Below are 9,735 nucleotides of genomic sequence, written 5' to 3'. Positions count from 1 at the left end.
AAATTCTGCCCTGGTGACCACAGTTGCCACATCTTGTGTGCTGCCAGAAGACATACTAAATCATAAACAAAAACACAAACTGTATGAAAAATAGTCCAGTAGCACAAAAGCAAGAGCGGACAACTGACCGTAAGTTCCACTGTTTATTTTAACAAGAAAAATGGTATGAATGTATTTGGTATTCCTACCCTTACATAATGTAAATATAAATATAGTGATATCCAAAATAAATAATATATGTATATTTGAAAAATACATATTTTAAATATTTATTTTAAAAAATACATACGATATATGCATGCATTTTGAAACCTATAATGAATAAAAATACCTTCATAAATATGTAATGAATGATGTATAATTTTACTATAAAAACATGTTAAAAATATATGTTAAAAATGTTGTTTAACAACATATGGGAAATACACCTGTATTTACCTATTAAGAGCTCTTAATTTTAAAATGCTAGTAATAGAAATAGAATCATTTAATCCTGGGAATACTGTGGCATTTAAAAATACTTGCCACCAGTATTCCTTTGACTCTAATATGATCTTCCAACGACCTATTCTAGGTGAAAGAATAACTTGTTCCAATACTAGAAACTTGAATTTATGTGTTGAATATTGCTCTATGTGCCTATATAATGCATTATTTTCTGAATGAAAACTAATGTCATAGAGATGCTCATAAATACGCTGCTTTAATTTTCGTTCAGTCTTACCTATGTAATAGGCTGAACATTGTGTGCATAAAGCTGCGTACACTACCCCAGAGGTATTACAGTTGTATCTTCCTTTTACTTGTATACTAACCCCATTTATGCATACCTGCTCGGTTTCCATAATGTATGAGCAATACCTACACATATTACATTTTTTCATAGAGCCTGTGTAATTTCTCTGTGAGTTTGAAACAGCATTACACCAATCCTTTAAATTCCTATCTCTTTTATATATGATAGAAGGGTGTGTCCCTAATAGATTTACCAATGGTACATCCCCTTTTATAAAAAACAATTTTTTGTAATTAGCTCCTTTATAAACTCCGAATCCTGCATGTAAGTAGTGATGAAAGATGTATTAGCCTTATTAAAATTTACCTTATTAAAATTACCCATGTTACAATGTGGGTCACCACCAGAACTGTTATTATTCTCCATTGTTTCTGATAACTGTTCAATAGTGTGCTGCTCTACAGAGTGTGTAATAATAAATTCAGCTCCTTCCAATAATGGTCTATAAAAAACACTTTTCCTCTTAATAACCACTTCATGCAATATAGTTTGAACAAATTGCTCTGGATATTCCCTATTTTTAAACATGCTAACTATATACTGACATTCATTGATGAACTCATCATAATCAGAGACCATACGTGCTGCTCGCACTAACTGTCCCTTCAATACAGCCTTTTTACATGTTGAGGGTGATGACTTTGAAAATGCAAGAATTTGTTAGAATATGTTTTTTTACGATGTATATTAGCTTTTAATTTATTTTGCACCCAATCTTTTTGCAAGAGTACATCCAGATATGTTATACTGTTACTATCCAACTCATGTGTGAAAACCAAAAAATCAGTAGTAGAATTTATATATTTAATGAGTTCTTCAACTAACTCTATGGGTCCATTCCAAAGGAGAAATAGATCATCCAGAAACTGACTGTATAATCGTATATATTGCATGAACTCAGATAGGAACAAAAATCTATGCTCCCACACCGCCATGATGACATTTGCATATAAGGTACCTATGGGAGAGCCCATCGCCACCCCCTTAATTTGCTTAAAATAGTGTCCATCATGGTAAATATAATTATTAGATAAAACAAGTTGCAAAAGATCAACAAGTGCATTGAGTTCATCCTGAGGTGTACGTAAAATTTCAAAAAAGAAGTCAGTGAACCAAACGATACCCAATTGTTGCGGTATGCAAGTGAATAGATCCTTAACATCCACTGTGATAAATACCACTTCATCTATTTTATCAATAGGTAAACTGTTGACCTTAGTAAGAAAATCCCAGGAGTCACGACAAATATATTGTAAGCTTTTTATCTTTTCTTTTAACTTCATATCAATATATTTTGCTATATAATAAGTTTTGGAGCCAGTACCATCCACTATAGGACGCATAGGTGGATGCTGCACATTCTTATGTAGCTTGGGTACTCCGAACATTACAGGAATCTTGGGATTTTTTACTTGCATATAATAATATGCTTCATTTGTAATCTGCCCCTGCCATAACATATCCTCAAGTGTGTAATCAATTCTAGAATATGAAATGTTTATCTCATTAATAGATGCTTCAGAATATGCTTCATCGTACAAAATATTCAATAATTTTTGATTGTAATCATATACATTCATAATCACGAGTCCACCCCCTTTATCAGGTTGCATAATGCGCACATCACTAGTGGCTTTAAGTTCACTTAAAATGTCTTGTTGTGCCCCTGAAAAGTTGTTAAAATGATTACATTGTCGATTTTTTTGCTGCAACAAATGTCTGAAGTCAAGCTCACATATTTCTTCGAACAATTTTATTCTGGGATGTAATGGTGGATTTTTTACACTAGGAATGTACATGGAACTAATTTCCATCCCAGGCGCTTCTTGGTGCAAAACTGCTAAATTCAATTTCCTCGTGAACAACTTGAGTTCAGTTAATAAGTCAGTAATTTTAGCCCTTTTTGCTGGTACATAAGTTAGGCCTTTGCTGAAAATATCAGCGTGTTCAATAGTTAAAGTAACTTGACTGTAATTATAAATATGGTAATCACCAGTAGTACTCATAATGAGCTGATAAGTGTTGTCATCATACAAAAAATTATTATTATTGAAACTTACAACATTTAACTGTAATTGTTCCGAGAGTCCATCCTCTGCCTCCTCCATACTTTCCCATTGTTGTTTCTCGAATTGTAACCCTCCTTGTTTCGGAGCTGCTCCGAACGACGGAGATCGTTGTTTTCTAAAGGGAATTGCTGCACATTGTTATCCTGTTGGTTTTGCACTTGCACGCCATTGCTGTTTACAGGCGGAAAATATGCCTCTGCTTTATCATCACGTTCCTGTCCTCACGATGGTTTTGGATAGGCTCGACCTTTGGAATAGTCCATCTTGTCTCTTTCCAATTTACGGGTCTTCCTTTCCACCACCACTGTACTATATTTATTGATTTGCGTGAAAATCTCATAATATTGATTTTCACATGCAGTGAATGCTGTTTGCTGTTTAATTTTGCCATCCAATTCTTCTATTTTGATGTTCAACTCATCCATCATTATTGAGTTATGCTTGATAAGTTTCTGGAGAAACTCACACCCCTGTCGATCGAATAATTGCACTAAATCCTTGTGCAAGGCACTGTTCTCCTTCAAGCCTGTAGGATATTTCCAATATCTGAGCCCTTTAGGCACTTGCTGCCTTTTTATGCATTCATTGAAATAAACATTTTCATGAACCAGTTTCCGATACTTCCATACCAGATCATGAAATTCATCCAGCATGGTAGAAAAACTTTGAGCGTTAGTATTCCTAACCGTGTTATTTTGCTGCACCTGATTTAACCATTGGTGCAGCTGAAAAGGGTCATTGTTAGAACCATCTCTTACAGTGCTGCCGGATTCATGATGGTGTATCTGACCCGGCAGTATGCTGTCCATACTTCCAGTGCTGTCTAACCTGTTATTACCATAGTCCGGCAATCTTGTGGTACCATTATTGCCAGAAAGTTGCTGTATTAGTTGGGTTAAACTTTTAACCGACTGTTGCAAGTTTTCAAATTCTGCCCTGGTGACCACAGTTGCCACATCTTGTGTGCTGCCAGAAAACATACTAAATCATAAACAAAAACACAAACTGTATGAAAAATAGTCCAGTAGCACAAAAGCAAGAGCGGACAACTGACCGTAAGTTCCACTGTTTATTTTAACAAGAAAAATGGTATGAATTTATTTGGTATTCCTACCCTTACATAATATAAATATAAATATAGTGATATCCAAAATAAATAATATATGTATATTTGAAAAATACATATTTTAAATATTTATTTTAAAAAATACATACGATATATGCATACATTTTGAAACCTATAATGAATAAAAATACCTTCATAATTATGTAATGAATGATGTATAATTTTACTATAAAAACATGTTAAAAATATATGTTAAAAATGTTGTTTAACAACATATGGGAAATACACCTGTATTTACCTATTAAGAGCTCTTAATTTTAAAATGCTAGTAATAGAAATAGAATCATTTAATCGTGGGAATACTGTGGCATTTAAAAATACTTGCCACCAGTATTCCTTTGACTCTAATATGATCTTCCAACGACCTATTCTAGGTGAAAGAATAACTTGTTCCAATACTAGAAACTTGAATGTATGTGTTGAATATTGCTCTATGTGCCTATATAATGCATTATTTTCTGAATGAAAACTAATGTCATAGAGATGCTCATAAATACGCTGCTTTAATTTCCGTTCAGTCTTACCTATGTAATAGGCTGAACATTGTGTGCATAAAGCTGCGTACACTACCCCAGAGGTATTACAGTTGTATCTTCCTTTTAGTTGTATACTAACACCATTTATGCATACCTGCTCGGTTTCCATAATGTATGAGCAATACCTACACATATTACATTTTTTCATAGAGCCTGTGTAATTTCTCTGTGAGTTTGAAACAGCATTACACCAATCCTTTAAATTCCTATCTCTTTTATATATGATAGAAGGGTGTGTCCCTAATAGATTTACCAATGGTACATCCCCTTTTATAAAAAAACAATTTTTTGTAATTAGCTCCTTTATAAACTCTGAATCCTGCGTGTAAGTAGTGATGAAAGATGTATTAGCCTTATTAAAATTTACCTTATTAAAATTACCCATGTTACAATGTGGGTCACCACCAGAACTGTTATTATTCTCCATTGTTTCTGATAACTGTTCAATAGTGTGCTGCTCTATAGAGTGTGAAATAATAAATTCAGCTCCTTCCAATAATGGTCTATAAAAACCACTTTTCCTCTTAATAACCACTTCATGCAATATAGTTTGAACAAATTGCTCTGGATGTTCCCTATTTTTAAACATGCTAACTATATACTGACATTCATTGATGAACTCATCATAATCAGAGACCATACGTGCTGCTCGCACTAACTGTCCCTTCAATACAGCCTTTTTTACATGCTGAGGGTGATGACTTTGAAAATGCAAGAATTAAGGGGGTGGCGATGGGCTCCTCCGTAGGTACCTTATATGCAAATGTCATCATGGCGGTGTGGGAGCATAGATTTTTTTTCCCATCTCAGTTCATGCAATATATACGATTATACAGTCGGTTTCTGGATGATCTATTTCTCCTTTGGAATGGACCCATAGAGTTAGTTGAAGAATTCATTAAATATATAAATTCTACTACTGATTTTTTGGTTTTCACACATGAGTTGGATAGTAACAGTATAGCATATCTGGATGTACTCTTGCAAAAAGATTGGGTGCAAAATAAATTAAAAGCTAATATACATCGTAAAAAAACATATTCTAACAAATTCTTGCATTTTCAAAGTCATCACCCTCAGCATGTAAAAAAGGCTGTATTGAAGGGACAGTTAGTGCGAGCAGCATGTATGGTCTCTGATTATGATGAGTTCATCAGTGAATGTCAGTATATAGTTAGCATGTTTAAAAATAGGGAATATCCAGAGCAATTTGTTCAAACTATATTGCATGAAGTGGTTATTAAGAGGAAAAGTGGTTTTTATAGACCATTATTGGAAGGAGCTGAATTTATTATTTCACACTCTATAGAGCAGCACACTATTGAACAGTCATCAGAAACAATGGAGAATAATAACAGTTCTGGTGGTGACCTACATTGTAACATGGGTAATTTCAACAAGGTAAATTTCAATAAGGCTAATACATCTTTCATCACTACCTACACGCAGGATTCAGAGTTTATAAAGGAGCTAATTACAAAAAATTGTTTTTTCATAAAAGGGGATGTACCATTGGTAAATCTATTAGGGACACACCCTTCTATCATATATAAAAGAGATAGGAATTTAAAGGATTGGTGTAATGCTGTTTCAAACTCACAGAGAAATTACACAGGCTCTATGAGAAAATGTAATATGTGTAGGTATTGCTCATACATTATGGAAACCGAGCAGATATGCATAAATGGGGTTAGTATACAAGTAAAAGGAAGATACAACTGTAATACCTCTGGGGTAGTGTACGCAGCTTTATGTACACAATGTTCAGCCTATTACATAGGTAAGACTGAACGAAAATTAAAGCAGCGTATTTATGAGCATCTCTATGACATTAGTTTTCATTCAGAAAATAATGCATTATACAGGCACATAGAGCAATATTCAACACATAAATTCAAGTTTCTAGTATTGGAACAAGTTATTCTTTCACCTAGAATAGGTCGTTGGAAGATCATATTAGAGTCAAAGGAATACTGGTGGCAAGTATTTTTAAATGCCACAGTATTCCCAGGATTAAATGATTCTATTTCTATTACTAGCATTTTAAAATTAAGAGCTCTTAATAGGTAAATACAGGTGTATTTCCCATATGTTGTTAAACAACATTTTTAACATATATTTTAACATGTTTTTATAGTAAAATTATACATCATTCATTACATATTTATGAAGGTATTTTTATTCATTATAGGTTTCAAAATGTATGCATATATCATATGTATTTTTTAAAATAAATATTTAAAATATGTATTTTTCAAATATACATATATTATTTATTTTGGATATCACTATATTTATATTTATATTATGTAAGGGTAGGAATACCAAATAAAATCATACCATTTTTCTTGTTAAAATAAACAGTGGAACTTACGGTCAGTTGTCCGCTCTTGCTTTTGTGCTACTGGACTATTTTTCATACAGTTTGTGTTTCTATTCTATCTTCTTCAAGCTCAAAATCTTCATCATTTTCCATCTTCATAATCTTTGTCTTGTTTATTTTCAGTTTTAATCCCAAGTTATGACTTTCGACTTTAGCTTTTCTCAATAGATTCAGCATGTCTTCTTTGCTGCTGGTGATGAGCATTGTGTCATCTACATAGCACAGGTTGATTGTATTTCAGCCACCAACTTTAAAACCGATGCTTTCTTCTTCCAAATTTGCTTTTCTGAAGATGACTTTACCGTAAAGGTTGAACAGATAAGGTGACAAGATGCATCCTTGCCTGACACTACTTTTATTGGAAACCAATCAGTGCTGCCATACTCAGTTCTCACTCCAGCTTCTTGATTTTCATAAAGGCTTTTTATCAGCCCAATTGTGCTAGAGCTCACTATAGTTTATCATAACTCACACAGTCAAAAGCGTTTCTGTAGTCAATGAAGCAAACGTATATGGGCTTTTGGTATTCTTTGCTCTTCTTCAATATCCATCTAACATTGGTAATAATGTCTCTTGTTCCTTGATCTTTTCTGAAACTAGCCTTAACTTCAGGTAGTTCTTGCTCAACTTATGATTGTAGCCTTTGTTATATTATTTTCAGCAGTATTTTGCTAGCGTGTGAAATTAATGCAATTGTTCTGTAGTTGTTACAATCCTTAGCATCACCTTTCTTCAGTATAGGTATAAACAGTGATCTTCTCCAGTCGATTAGCCACATTTTTCCCTTCCAAATCTGTTGATGCAGTCCAGTGAGGACCATGATAGCACCTTCTGATCCTTTGATTAATTCATTTGGAATACAGTCGATGCCAGGTGGCTTGTAGTTTAGTAAAACATTACTGCTATGACTTCATCTTTTAAAATATCTTGTTCTTCGACATCACTTTCTATTTTAATTCCCCACTGTTATACACATTGCCTTTTTTGTATAAATTTTCTGTAAATTCTTTCCATATCTTTTTAATGTTTTCTGGATCGTTCAATATCATTCCATTGGCATCTTTAAACATCCCCTGTCGAAGTTGGACTTTCTGCTGCAATCTCTTAATATCCTGATAAGCTAGTCTGTTTTTACTGTTTACATGCTCTGATTCAATTTTCTGACCGATATCCTTGAATCTTTCTGAATTTGACATTGAACCTCTCAGTTCATTTGTGATACTTTTTCTCTATCACTGGAAAATTTAGCTTGACATCTTTGTTCTGCTATTTTTCTAGTTTCCTCTGAGATCCAATGTGATATTTTGGCTTTCTTTCTCTTCTGGAGTGTTTTTTTCAGCTTCATCACTAATTACAGTTTTAATGTCATTCCATACCTCTTCAGGCTCTCTAACTCCTGTATCAAGAACAGCAAATCTGTTATTTATTTTTATCCAATAGTCTTGTGGAATATTTTCAATGTCATATTCTGTAAGGCCTCTAATGATCTTCTTGTGAAGCTTTACCTTGATCTTGCATGTCAAAAGCTTGTGATCACTTCCACAATTGACTCTTGATTTAGTCCTTGCCATCAACACCATCTCTGTCCTATGCAGATTTTGTCAATTTAATATTGATACATGCCATTTGGAGAAGTCCATGTGTTCTGATGATGTTTGTGGAGTTGAAAATGTGTATTCATGATTGATGGTTGGTTTTGCAAAACTGTACTATGCTATTACCGGCTTCATTTCTTTCTCCTATGCCGTGCTTTCCAACCACTGCATCTTCAGGTATACTTCCTACTATTGCATTGAAGTCCCCCATAATGATCAGTAGATCTTGTTTTGGTATTTTATCTATTTCATTTTGAATTTGTTCATACAACAATTCTACATCCTCTTCTTTCGCGTCTGTTGTTGGAGCATATACTTGGATCGAGGTGACATTGATCAGCTTTCCCTGTACATGGATTGACATGACTCTGTCAGTGATAATATAATACTTTAACACAGTCTTTGAAAGCTTATTGTTGAGGATGAATGACGCACCATTTTTTTGTATGTTTCATGTCCAGAGTAGCAGATGCAATGCTCATTTGATTGAAAGTGGCCCTGTCCTGTTCATTTGAGTTCACTAACCCTAACAAATCAATTTTGGCTTTTTCCATTTGATCTCTAACAATTTCCAATTTTCCTTGGTTCATACTTCATACATTCCATGTTTCTATGTTAAAAATATCTTTGCAACTTATGTTCAATTACATCAGCATCAGGATGACCTGATGACTTTGATCTGTCAGCTTCACAAACACAGGACATACTCTGGATGACCATGAGCTCTTCCCTAGTAGCATGGTCAGTATCTCTGACCTACAGGACCATCTTGCAGCACTATACATCACTTCTTTTTATCGTATCATAATCATCAAGTTTTCTTGGCAGAATACAGAAGTAGATTGCCGGGCCTTTCTTCTGCACAGCATAAATTCGATGTTGCCGTTGTTGCATCAAACGTGATCTTCTGCCTCCAACACTGCCCATCTGCTGCTGCTCAGACATGTGGTACATCATTAGTCTGACATCCCCGCTGAAACCTGTGTGCCTTGAGATTCCTTGCTGGTAGTAAAACTACCAACGGCATAGCTTTCAGCTTCATAGATGAGCTCAAGCCCCAGTGGCGTGGCAAGCCCATGTACCATGTCCGGGGTTAACTGTGGTAGTGGTCTGAACTGTTTTCGTTTTTTTTTTGCCTTGATATCTTTTTAAATAAAACTTCCCGACTCATTGCATTTAGTGTCAATGGATTTACTATGCTCACTCTAAATAAAACTAACCCAGGCAGAT

The 9,735-nt window shown here is 34.3% G+C and overlaps 1 pseudogene; it reads right to left on the bottom strand.

Annotated features, from left to right (window-relative positions):
* Positions 1-7,361: 7,361 nt before the first annotated feature.
* Positions 7,362-8,869, bottom strand: LOC122797726 (annotated as a pseudogene).
* Positions 8,870-9,735: the final 866 nt, after the last annotated feature.

This window comes from Protopterus annectens, chromosome 3.part1 (assembly GCF_019279795.1).
Source record: "Protopterus annectens isolate FY-2018-M chromosome 3.part1, PAN1.0, whole genome shotgun sequence".
NCBI classification, from domain to species: domain Eukaryota; kingdom Metazoa; phylum Chordata; order Ceratodontiformes; family Protopteridae; genus Protopterus; species Protopterus annectens.
Note: the sequence above shows the minus strand (reverse complement) of the source record. Positions and strands in the feature narration are given on the sequence as shown.